The following is a 13,123-nucleotide window of genomic DNA, read 5'->3' as shown; positions in this document are numbered from 1 at the left end:
AAAGATAGCTTATTTTGTCCCATGAAGGGCAAAGGCCTCCTTAAATAAGGGAAAGATCTATTTGTCTAACGTGATGAGCTAGTTCACGTTAGAGGTGATATTTAAGTATAAGAACTTGAATTCCTTTAACAATGATTCTCTCACTGACTTTCACAATTTTCTGTCTATGCACATATGTCTCTCGAGTAGTTTCCACTTTCTTCTGTCTCTTGCCTCTCTGGACCACTGTTGACCTGCCTGTTCTCTGAAGAAGTCTGCCCATCTGCGCCGAGGTCTGCCCTGAAGTCTCCTTCCTATGCGGGGGTCCCACATGGTAGCTCGGTATGTCTATCTGTAGCTTGGGAGCCTGGCCACGTGTCCATTCCATTTCCATTTGGATGTAACGGCTGCATGTGTGATGTCCTGTGTATCTGCCAGTTGGTACAGTGTCGTATTTGGAATTTTCTCCTTCAGTGATAAGCCCATAATTTTGCCCATAATTTTCCTTTGACACGTTTGTAGTTTGGTCCTGTGTTTCCCTGTTAGCGACCATGTTTGGCACCCATAAAGTAGTACAGGATAAACACAGGTCTCCAGTGCCTGTATTTTAGTTTTTCTGCTTAAGGTTTTGTCAAGCAGAATGAATTTAAGGGCCCAAAATGCCTTCCAGGACAGGGAGGTCCTTCTATTTATTTCCTTTTCTGTTCTGTCCTTGAAAGAGATTAGTTGTCCCAGATAAGTGTATTCATCCACGTATTGAAGTAGTTGTCCATCGACTAAAGGCTCATTCACAATGAAAATTAAACATAACGTAAGCGTTAACTTAAGAATGTAAACGTTACGGTAAAATCAAGAAGTCATACCATCATTCATGATGGGAACATAAACATAACAGCAAGCATACTTGGTAACCATGGAAACATAACAACGACGCCATTTCCTCATATTCTGTCGTATACTTCAGCACTCCACGATTGTGTTCTGTTTGCAAATCACGTAAGCATAAGCATGAAAGTTTGGAGTTTGCAAACTTTCATGTTAACGTCTTACGGTAATGTTTATGTCAATGCTTATGTGAATCATTGTGAATGATCCCATTTGGTAGCCTGGGCGCAAACTTCTGTGTTTATGTTACGGTTATGTTTAATTTTCATTGTGAATGGGCCTTAATACTGGGATTGTTGGTCCGTTTGACATTACCTGCGTTTTTAGCATGTTCATTTTCAGGCCTGCTGCTTTGCTGTGTAAGCACAATTTTATTGTTGTAACATTAACTGTAATTCTTGTGGTGATTTCACAAACAGGACCACGTCGTCAGCAAATCGCAGATTTGTTACCGTGGCTATACTACACCGAATGACAGAAGTCACTTCGAGTCCCCGGGTTTGTACACGTGCCTCCAGCATGGAAAACCGAGCGTTCTAGCTGTTCAGATAAAAACACGTCATTGATTAACTGCTTAATCTGAAGAAGCAGCTGATTCTCTAGAGCTTGAGTCTTTCTAATGAACTGTTAACGGGATTCTCGACACAATTCGATGTTTAATTAGGCAGAATACATGCAGCAAGAGCTCATTAGAAGAGCTGCTGGAAATGAGCTGAACAGCCGGGGTTTAAATCCAGACAGGGATAAAGGATTTTGGGACGTGCGAGACTCCGATGGGACAATGAAAACCCTCACGTGTAGGGGAAAGGGCGTGAATTCCTCAGAGTGTGGGCGGCAGTCCTGAGGGGTTAGAAAATCTAATTACTCACAGCGCATTCAGACGAAATGACATCAGGTTACAATACTAAGCATAATGTAAAACTTTTACTGTTTCGAAGTACTGAGAAAATTTTGGGTTTTCCATCGCGTGTCATTGGTGTAGAAATATACAACGTTTCAGAGTTGCGTAGGTTATCTGTTCTATTAGTCAGAAAAATTCATATATTGAGTCAAGTTCTATGGAGAAGCTCTTGGTAGCATATACAACAGATTTCTGAGACTACAGTAGGCCTATATTTTAGAGAAAGAAACCTTATGTGAAAATAAAGAACAACGTAATTTTATGACAAAAATGCTAGCTATTACAGTAGCGACTCTGTTATTCCCGGCGTGACTCCTCCTCTTTACTTAAGTCTTAGGAAGTGAGGGTTCTATAAAGTATAGGTAAGTAGTATCGTTCGCCATTTTTGTGCTTTTGTTGCCGAGCTACCAGACGAGGAATGTATTTGCCACACCGTTAAACATTATCATGTCGTAGCTCCTATGATAATAAATCAAACGCACTGTAATTGAGCAAATAATTGAGCGGCAAATAACGTCCTCGTGTGCTTTCTGCAAACGCCAACGAAAGAGCCAAAATGGCGGGCGATTATATTAAGTATTTATCAAGCCTTAGGAAATGCATAACGTCATCATCAGCGAATCACAAGACGCACACGCTTCAATGTAGCCGACCTGCAACGTGATTGGCTGCCGGAAATATGAGCGACGGGACTATAGCTTCACTGCCAAAAGGTTTACATTAACACTTTTATGACAATGACATTACTGTTCAATTTAAAGATTTCTTTCTTTGTGCCACTTTCTAATTAAAAGTGAAAATTAAGTAAATAAACTGAATAAAAGAGAGAGCAAAAATAAAAATAGTTTTGTGTAATTAATTTAAAATGATAATCAGCCTATTTATCCATTAGAGAGACGCTTATATAGTTGTTTGCATTTTTATCAATAAGGGCGCTATTCATAGACATTTCGCTAGCCAGCGCTACGAGCGTGCTAAACTACCCCCGGCTATCGACTGATTACTTGTACAGGATTCATATCATATCATATCGCTAACACTGGTTTATGAATACGAAAAACGTTAGTTCGCTGATCATCCACCGGAAGCCCACGTTAAGAATATCTGTGAATACGGCTCTAAGTGTTTAAAAATGACGTGACAATGGAAAATTATCGCAGCTTTGTGCTGGACAATGGAATTCTATGAAAAGTTTGAGGCAGACATTATTACTCTTGGAAACTGGTTAAGCGATTTTTACTAAACAATTTTATTATATTATTCCGAAAGAATTAAAGTTTAATAATTCTGTAATACAAAAGGTTGTATCAGTTAAATTTTTAGTTTTGATTGTTGATGAACATTTAACATCGGATAAGTATATTTTGGCTGTCTGTGAGAAACTTGCTCCAATGTCTGGTATTTTGAAACGGCTTAAAAGATCTTTAACTATATCTTGTCTCTTGAATGTATATTATGCTTTTATCCATTCTCATTTAATGTATATGTCATTTATTTGGGGACATAATAAGAAAACTCCTTTGAGACCTTTACACATTATTCAAGATAGAGCTTTAAAAATTTATTGGGTTTTCCTTATTTGACTCCAGTTAAATATCTACATCAATTTTCTTTCGCTCTATCAGTTGAATCAATTATCAAATTAGGTGCTGTACAAAGCTATTAACAATTTAATACATAGTAATATTATATTTCAGTTTAATAAAGATATACATACTTATTTAACAAGACAAAAAGACAATATATTTTTTCTCAGCATAGCTCAGTAACTTATGGAACGAAAGGACAACCATTTTTAACAACAACTTTTAACCAACTTCCTTTAGAAATATAGAATTTTACCAAATTGCCGGTGTTTTAAGAATTGTTTAAAAATACGTTTTTGGGAAGATTATTTATTTAAATTCTTAGTTGATTTATTTATTTCACGGTTTCACACTTTTTCTTCTTTCTGCCCAAAACTTTATGTCATCTTAATATTTGTTGTTATTTTGCTTTCTCTCTTTAATAAATTCTTATGTTATTGTTTTACACAGACTGTAGTTTCATGACTGTTCAATTACATTGTATAACATATGTATGTGCTCTTGTATAGCCCCTACATATGAGTTATACTCGTTGGGGCATACTCAATAAATTAAAAAAAAACAGTTTGTATTAGCTGCGGGGTCAGTTGTGTCTATCATAATTAACGACATTGATTAGAGAAGCTCTTGAATGATGAGTCCTTGTTTTTTATAGGCCTATGGTACTTACCTTACATATGAAGAGTCCACTGCAAGAATGATGGATGTCACTTTCTTGTCGAAAATGAACCAAGACTGTCAATGCATAGCTTAATACATATAGAATGTACATAGAGAGTTATATAGCATTAACACTGATAGTCATTGTCCAGTAATGATCGGAAAATCACAGTTAAGCTTTGAGCGCTAAGCATTTCAAACTTTCAATTGCTTCTCCTGCAAAATGTATTCCAAATGACATCCGTCATTCTTGCAGTGGTCTCTTCATATTATTATGTCTGTTTTTTTTTTCAGTGAATTAGTCCACAAATTCATCTTTCACCTAATTCTTTGCCAATGCATTTCCCTTCAATGCAGGGTTCGTGTACAATAGTTTTGGCCAAGATACGATAGTTTTGAACTGCTAGTGTGAAACTTCAGCCGTGAGTGTCTGGCAAAACTGCGATGGACACAATTTTTTTTAATTGGTACAGTGATCAATTCGTTGTGCCAATTGAAGAAAATTAAGTCATAGGTGTTAAATACTAACAACACAAATATTGTGTCCTCTATAGTTCGAATTCGCTGCGGAGTCAATTGAAGGGTTCAGAACCATAGTGGGCCAAGCGCCATTTACTAAAACCGCAGAAAACAAGGGTTAAAATGAGTTATTACCACAAGTAGCAAGTAATATAGAGTATACACATTAAAATTAAATGATATGTCAATCTTCTTTAAAAAATGGTATTCACTCTGAACCCTTCAATTGTGTCTACCATAATTAACGACATTGATAAGAGAAGCTCCTGAATGATAAATCCTTATTCTTTATAGGTCTATGGTACTTTTACATATTATTACGTCTGTTTTTTTCAATAATGATCGTATTCCTAACTCTCCTTTACTTTTTAACTTTGCTCTAGAGTATGCCATTAGGAAAGTCCAGGATAACAGAGGATTTGGAATTGAACGGATTACATCAGATGCTTGTCTATGCGGATGACGTGAATATATTAGGAGAAAATCCACAAACGATTAGGGAAAATACGGGAATTTTACTGGAAGCAAGTAAAGAGATAGGTTTGGAAGTAAATCCCGAAAAGACAAAGTATATGATTATGTCTCGTGATGAGAATATTGTACGAAATGGAAATATAAAAATTGGAAATTTATCTTTTGAAGAGGTGGAGAAGTTCAAATATCTGGGAGCAACAGTAACAAATATAAATGATACTCGGGAGGAAATTAAACACAGAATAAATATGGGAAATGCCTGTTATTATTCGGTTGAGAAACTTTTATCATCCAGTCTGCTGTCAAAAAATCTGAAAGTTAGAATTTATAAAACAGTTATATTACCGGTTGTTCTGTACGGTTGTGAAACTTGGACTCTCACTTTGAGAGAGGAACAGAGATTAAGAGTGTTTGAGAATAAGGTGCCTAGGAAAATATTTGGGGCTAAGAGGGATGAAGTTACAGGAGAATGGAGAAAGTTACACAACACAGAACTGAACGCATTGTGTTCTTCACCTGACATAATTAGGAACATTAAATCCAGACGTTTGAGATGGGCAGGGCATGTAGCACGTATGAGCGAATCCAGAAATGCATATAGAATGTTAGTTGGGAGGTCGGAGGGAAAAAGATCTTTAGAGAGGCCGAGACGTAGATGGGAGGATAATATTAAAATGGATTTGAGGGACATGGGATATGATGATAGAGAATGGATTAATCTTGCTCAGGATAGGGACCAATGGCGGGCTTATGTGAGGGCGGCAATGAACCTCCGGGTTCCTTAAAAGCCAGTAAGTAAGTAAGTAAGTATTCCTAACTCTTCTATCTGAGAGAAAAAAGAAGGCTAAAAAGGGGAAAGTTTTCAAAATAAGACAGACCTAAACATAATTTCACCTAGGACATTTTTCTCACTATGAATAATGTTTTAAATAAACAGTATTTTTGGTCAAAATACGAAAATTATAGTGAAGGTATAATACAGTATAGGGTAAACATTGGTAATTTCGTGGCAGTGGTCATTTCGTGATACTTTTTCTTTGCTCTTTTGTGAACTAACCAATGGTGTTACGAGATCCAAATTTCCGCCAAGGGATTGCATATGTTGTCCAGTTTCCAGAAACATACAGCTAGACTTTGTGTGACTATTGTAGTTGCTTCAGTGAGCTTTTATGTTTGGAGAGAGCAAGTTTGCGTCGAAGCAATGGGTTCAGTGTAGCTTCTGTTTGAATTGTTATCATGCTAAGTGTCAATGATAAGTGCTAGATGACTTACTTGCAAGAATTGTGACAGAAGACGGCACATGGCTCCACCATTTTGGACCGGAGACAGAGGCAGACAATGCAGTAGCATCATGCAAATTCACCAAAGAAATATAAATTCAAAAGTACACCTTCGGCAATAAACGTTATGGTTACTGTGTTTTTCGATTCAGAAGGACTCTTGCTTGTGGACATCATGCGACACGGAACCACCATTAATTCTGATGGGTATATTGCAACTCTCAAGAAACTTCAAGTTCGACTGAGTCGTGTTCGACGACATCGGGAGAAGCAGGATGTTCTGCTATTGCACGACAACGCACACCCATATGTCAGTCAGAAGACCACAGACCAGATCAGAAAATTCGGATAGACAACACTGAAACATTCTCCTTACAGTCCTGAACTGGTACCGTGCGATTACCATCCCTTTGGTAAACTGAAGGATCCCTTCGCGGAACGAGGTTAGAAGATGACTCCCTTGTGCACGCTGCTAAAGAGTGGCTCAGACGTGTTGGTCCAGACTTTTACCGTGCTGGTCTACAGGCCCTCGTTCGTAGGTTACGTAAGGCAGTTGAAAGGGACAGGGATTATGTGGAAAAGTGACATTTTGTTCCTTAAGGATATATCTACATTCTGTGAAAATAGCAAAGCTGTAGGATAAAAATATAATTTTTAAACAAACGTTATGCATTACTTTTGGAGTTACCCTAGCAATATAGGCTATAGTAAAGTCCGTAATAACAGTGTTCACCCTTTCAGGGTAAAGAAGATGCCTTTTCAATTTCAATTTTTACTTTGATTTCATTCTTATTATGTGTTGATATGTATTTCTATGTTTTCTTGCTATTAATATTAGACGGAATTACTATGTTTGAAGTCTTGTAACAATAAATGAGAATTTCATTTGACTTTAATGAATTTTTCCACAATTCTTCTACCTCTCACGAAATTATCAATGCAATATCATGAAATTACCAAGGTTATCACGAAATAACCAACCTTTCAGCTTAAATTGTAAAAGTGGTTTTTGGCACATATTCAAGGACGTATCCAATCTTTTATGTCTCCAGATTTGTACAGCAAGTTATCGTCTTTTAGATGAAAAAATCGGAATAAGGATATATTTACACATTTGCATTTTAAATTAGTTTTCATGAAATTATCACGAAATCACCAATGTTTACCCTACAGTTAACAATCTGGTGTATTAATTTTACATTAACATGAGTGACAATGGGAAGGAAGAAACTGCTAGGAATTTTTGCTAACTGTTACGAGTAGTCATGTTTCAAAATACGGCAACCAGTGTTGCCAATGGAGCGGTCTTCCTGGTGGATCTCGCGTTTTCGAGTTAGTTTAGCGGAAATTAATGAAATTTGTATTACTGATGTAGGGATTTAGCGGGAATTTTTATCATTTACCGCGGCATAATAATCCCATTTTACATTGACAATATAGCGACTTCTGCACTGTTTCCTAGCGGGTTTTTAAGAATAGAGTTGGTAACACTGATAGCAATACAGTACCAGTGAGCTCTATACTAAACAAGAGGCACCAACGCAATGCTCTTTCATGTCTGAAAGCGTAACTGTAGCCGCCATGTTGGAAAGGGTATTGCTCTCTCTTTCTAAGTAATGTGTTTCAATGAGTCTTTCGTGAGGCTGATGTTGCACATGTGCAATAAGCAATAAAAATACCGTTAGTGTACTATAGCATTCACTGTAAGAGAGACAAGGACAACACTATGTTACAAAGAGATAGCGATACGCTCAGGCGCTCAGGATTTGCGACACACTTCTAAAGCATTGAGTTGTGCCTCCAATTTAGTATAGAGCTCACTGACAGTAGCTCACTCTGAGGCTCTGTGCCTGCGTTCCATTCTTCGTCGCAGTTTAATGAATACATCTGGAATGCTCATATCCGTTCTGGATATGTTCTGTTAGAAATCAGGCATGGGAGTTGCATAAATAAGTGACTTTAATAATTAATTTAATTGTCTCCAGAGATGAAAATCTATTGGATTCAAATAAGATTATTGATGTGGAAGAAACTAAACGTTTCATATTTATATTATGTTTTAATGGTTGGTCCATAGGAATACAGCTCTAAAATATTTGATACGAATTAAAATGTTTTCTGTGTAATATATATATATATATATATATATATATATATATATATGTAAGTAAATACATTGCACATAGATATAAGTTACTGTACCAATACCTAGTAATTATTACTTCGTTTTCATGGATTATTCAGATCAATTTGAATACGCTTATCATAGGAAACCTCCATGAAAACTGGAATTCAAAACGATCTGGGTTTCAAGATCGATACACTTGAAAAGTGGGATCGGATCGTATTCAATACGGATTGAGTTACATGAAAACGCGTATCATATTCAAAACGATTTCAATACGCTAAGCACGTGAACGATCGTCACTTTGTTTGATCTCTCAGCTGTTTTACCAAGAACGAGCGCAATGTTGTGTGCTGAAAAGTAGTTGTTATAGTCCTAATAGATAATATTCACATAATTTTTGTATTTTCCTGAAAGCCATCATTACCATTCAATATTAACAGCCACGATATTAAGTTCAAGACCTACAGGATAATATGTTAACCAACATAACTACTTACGAAACTAGAGCTTCCGTGTTCAAATCGTTTTCAAAAAGTATAAAAAATTGCTTGAACAGGGATCGGGGGAATTGTATTCAGCACGGGCGGCCCGTCCTTATGTGCTACAGTGCTACAACACAATGATAATTTTTGCTCAAATAATGTACCTGTAATACCACAGTATGATCTGTCATTGGCCAATTTCCCGTGGTTGTTCACGACGCGTTATAGAATGTTTAGTCTTTGCTCTTCGTTCTTTGGTACCTCAGGGGATTCGTTGTGCTACTCGGAACTTCACAAGAGAATGTAGACAATTATGCGCATGTGCGAAACTGAAATCACTGCTCTCATTTCTACTTTTACGCGGGAAAGTGTTGTAGTCAGCTTCAGCACGACACAGCTTGGAGATTGCAAAAGTAAAGCGTAACAAAAGAATGCTTGGTTGTGGAAGAACTCGAACTATTAAAAATGTATTTGGTAATTCAAGTGTTCGAATGCTGCTGCCATCTATCTCTTTGAGGTTCCTTCTGAATCAGCCAGCAAGCGACGGAAAATGGAATCCGAGAAAATATTGAAGCCAAGGAAGTATGTGACCGTATAATTCAGGAAGCTACTCATTGTTTCCAGTCTTTAAGCTACCTAGACGCAACAAAATTGTTAAACAGGAAATTGTTTTACAAAAGAGTGTTAAAGACACAGCTTCGAGTTCTTTACGGAAGACCCGACTTCCGAACTATAGATGGAGCTGTTCAATTGTTACAATACAATCATAGTCTCCAACAATTTACAGGATCCATTCTGTGAAGTAACGAAGTTATTAAATATTTTGGTTCCAACACCAATGACCATTGCTGAGCCAGAAAGAAATTTTTCTTGCTTGAAATGCATAAAACGTTTTTAAGCAACGCCATGTTCCAGGATCGCCTCACTGCTCTTGCAATACTGTCAATAGAAAAGAGTGTGATGTCAAAGGTGGAGGGGTTTAACACCAGAGTAATTGACAAGTTCTGCAGTAGGAAGGAACGTCGTATGGACTTCATATTTCGTCACTAGGTTAGTCCCAAATTAAGATAAATACATATAAGTGTATATAGTAGGCTGATTTAGAGATTGTAGCACACTCATTATTTTGACCACCAGCCGCTGCTAGTATTCAGTACGGCAAGCGAATTTAAATCATTTTAATACTCCATGAAAACGTAGTATACATCTAGGTGAATTTTTATTACTGTACTGCCAGTATAGGAAATTAAAAACAAACACTGAAAATACCTTAGTTTTGTAGTGTGGAGTAGTAGAAACTCGATGTGATCACTGGGAGAGCTGTGGTCCCACCCAACCCGCCCTAAATAGGTTCCTTACTTATATAGGAAAATCGTCGTACTTGAAGGAAGAAGGCGGCCATATTTCGTCGTTGTGACGTTATTTGAGATGGAGTGGGAGAATGATTGCAGTGTCGCCAACTGTGGTAACCATTCATATTATCTTACACATCTAACAAAACCTAATCTAACCTAACCTAACGTGCTACATACCTATTGTAACATTCCTAACGTTTAACACACCTGTTGTAACATTCCTTACAATTTCATTTCATTTGCCGATATTGGCATCCCTGCTACGCCTCTGCTGGAACTCAAGAGTCATCTAGTGGAAGTGAAGTGAAACTGCTATTCTGTTAATAACGTTTCCGAAGTTGTTTCTGTGTTATCTGCAAGAATTATTGTGTCATTGTAGTGATAATTGCATTTATATTGTACAATAAAAATTGAAATGTGTCGTGGCTGAGATAAAAGTGTTCTAAATTGATTTCCAGCGCCGCAATCCCAGTGATAAACGGTGAATATTCGTTAGGAGTCGGTTGGAAGTGGCAGTAGAGTAATAAAAATTGACCTACATCTAAGTAGTGCAAAGAATGCTGGACAAATCCAGAAAAAACGGAAGACGATAACTCGCAATAAATTAAGGTTATATGCAGGAGATTCCAGAAGAGTTGAGGCAATCCTTTCGTAAAATCTTGCACATTAGGATTTAAGAAATGCACGGGCTGAGGGTTGCAAACCTGTTAATGCATAGTTTGCTTTAGTAGAACAGAGGCAACAGTAATAACAAAAGGTTCCCCTACCTGAGCACAATTTCCCCGTAAAGAAATGCTGGCAGCTAAACAAGTTTCCTGAATGAATCGCCCTTCTTACATGTGACGAGGTGGCCGAGTGGTTAAGGCGTTGGACTGCTAATCCAATGTGCTCTGCACGCGTGGGTTCGAATCCCATCCTCGTCGAAGATTTTTTGAAAGAAAAATATTAATAATCTGTAATGAATTATATTCAAAATTACACATAATAAGGAATACATACATGTCTTATCCAACAAAAGAATTCGAAAGATGCGTACTTATTAAGTGCTGATATGGTTCATTAACGAGACTATTACACTGTTACTACGTCACACTACTTTTGACCAATAAAATGGTTCGAAAGGACGTCTTTCAACCAATCATGGCTGCTTATCGCACAATTTTATCGTGTCCCTGGCATTTGTTTATTTTCATCACTATCCTAGCATTTGTTTCTTTGTTTGCCAACATTTCAAACTGCACTGGTCTGGACGTCAAAAAACAGAAAATTACAAACCGCTCCAGTCGATGCACAGCACTTTAATTTAAAATATGACTCGCATTGGCATTCTAGAACAACAATTAATCAAGATCACTGGTCATATATGAAGAGCACCATTCGGAAATCCTGAATAAGTTGAGGGATACACCATGTACATCAACGAGTTCACTTCTTTTACGCACAGTCCAATATAACATCAACTGAACCACCAACCACTAAAACATTCAAATTTGAAAATTGTACTTTCAATAATTGTTTCTTTTAAAATTATTCATGTTTATTTTTTATTTCATCATCGTTAATTACAACGTTTCTTGTTTATTTCATCATCCCTAATTAAAACTTTTCTTACACTTGTTTATATTATTTAGGTTATGTTTTATTATAGCTTCTGCTATATGATATTATGGATAGTCACATATCAGAGATTGTTTAATACTAAGATTTATTGAAAATCATCTGTCAAGTGACGTTGATTACTGGGATCCGGATGATTGAAGTGGAATGCAAATGTTTTAATAAAAATAAAACTGAATCAACAAAGCCTTCTTGACTAGTAACCGTCCACAGAATTCAATGAAGATTCCATAGTTGGCACAACTGATAACAAGAAAACATAATCATAAAACACTACTGCCATCTAGATGGTACAACAATACATTTGAAGACAGTTGTATTTTCGTAAGCCAATTAATATTTTATTGTATTGAAGTACTTTGTTACTTCTAATCTTTATATACTTTCTTCTAATCGTGTAATAGTCAATTAAATCCCACTCGAGTTTTGATTTTTTCTAGATACATCAAAACCTCTAGTGAGATTACTATTGATAAATAGGATGAAGGCCGGGTTTTGATACCGATTCGATTTTTCTCCTGTACATAACTTGAATTTCGTTATATATGGGAAAAAATGTGTACATTACTGTTCGCGCAAAATCGATTCGAATAAATGTTCGTTTTGAGAAATTCCCACACCGTGTAAACGGGTCCTAAGAGGGACAAAGACGATGTTGATATGATAGAAGTCTTATTTCCTCTTTCTAAATAATATTAGAAACACTTCTAATAAATGATACAATGTATTAAAGAAAGCATTTTGTATTTTGAGAGGTATTAGTATTCATTAACACAAAAAAAAAACGACGAAGCTAATGACATGGGTCATAAAATTAAAATATTCTAACACATGAATACTTTCAAAGGCATGTTGGGTCCGATAAGTATAATAATAAAATTTCAAATATGTATGGATTTATTACCGTCAGAATTACTTATCAATAATCAAAATTAAACCATTGGATTATTACATGAAATGGTACATAATGACCGACGAACTTTTTCGCCATGAATATGGCATCCTCAGGTCTCATCGAAGCAATGACACATAATGAACATTTCTGGTTTAAATACAATCGTTAAAAAGTTTGAGAAAGTTAATATGATAGGCGGTGTAAGCATATGCAATTAAGAACATACGTGTAACATAAACTTTAAAACCATACAAAGTATAGAAAAAACAAACAATGTGCTAATGGTTAAATGTACGACGAGATAAAATAATTTGACAATCTTCAATTGCAGGTGGTCATAAATCACAAAATAGTAGAATATG

General features: G+C 36.4%; 1 long non-coding RNA gene and 1 other non-coding gene across 2 annotated transcripts in view; one reads left to right on the top strand and one right to left on the bottom strand.

Moving 5' to 3' along the window:
- LOC138698330 (uncharacterized) overlaps positions 1 to 13,123 on the bottom strand; it is a 169,417-nt gene that overhangs the window by 42,415 nt on the left and 113,879 nt on the right. The gene's annotated exons all lie outside the window — the stretch shown is intronic.
- On the top strand, positions 11,091 to 11,172 carry TRNAS-GCU (transfer RNA serine (anticodon GCU)). Its single transcript has one exon. It is a non-coding gene; the product is annotated as a tRNA-Ser (tRNA).

Source organism: Periplaneta americana, chromosome 4 (genome assembly GCF_040183065.1).
Source record: "Periplaneta americana isolate PAMFEO1 chromosome 4, P.americana_PAMFEO1_priV1, whole genome shotgun sequence".
NCBI lineage: Eukaryota > Metazoa > Arthropoda > Insecta > Blattodea > Blattidae > Periplaneta > Periplaneta americana.
Note: the sequence above shows the minus strand (reverse complement) of the source record. Positions and strands in the feature narration are given on the sequence as shown.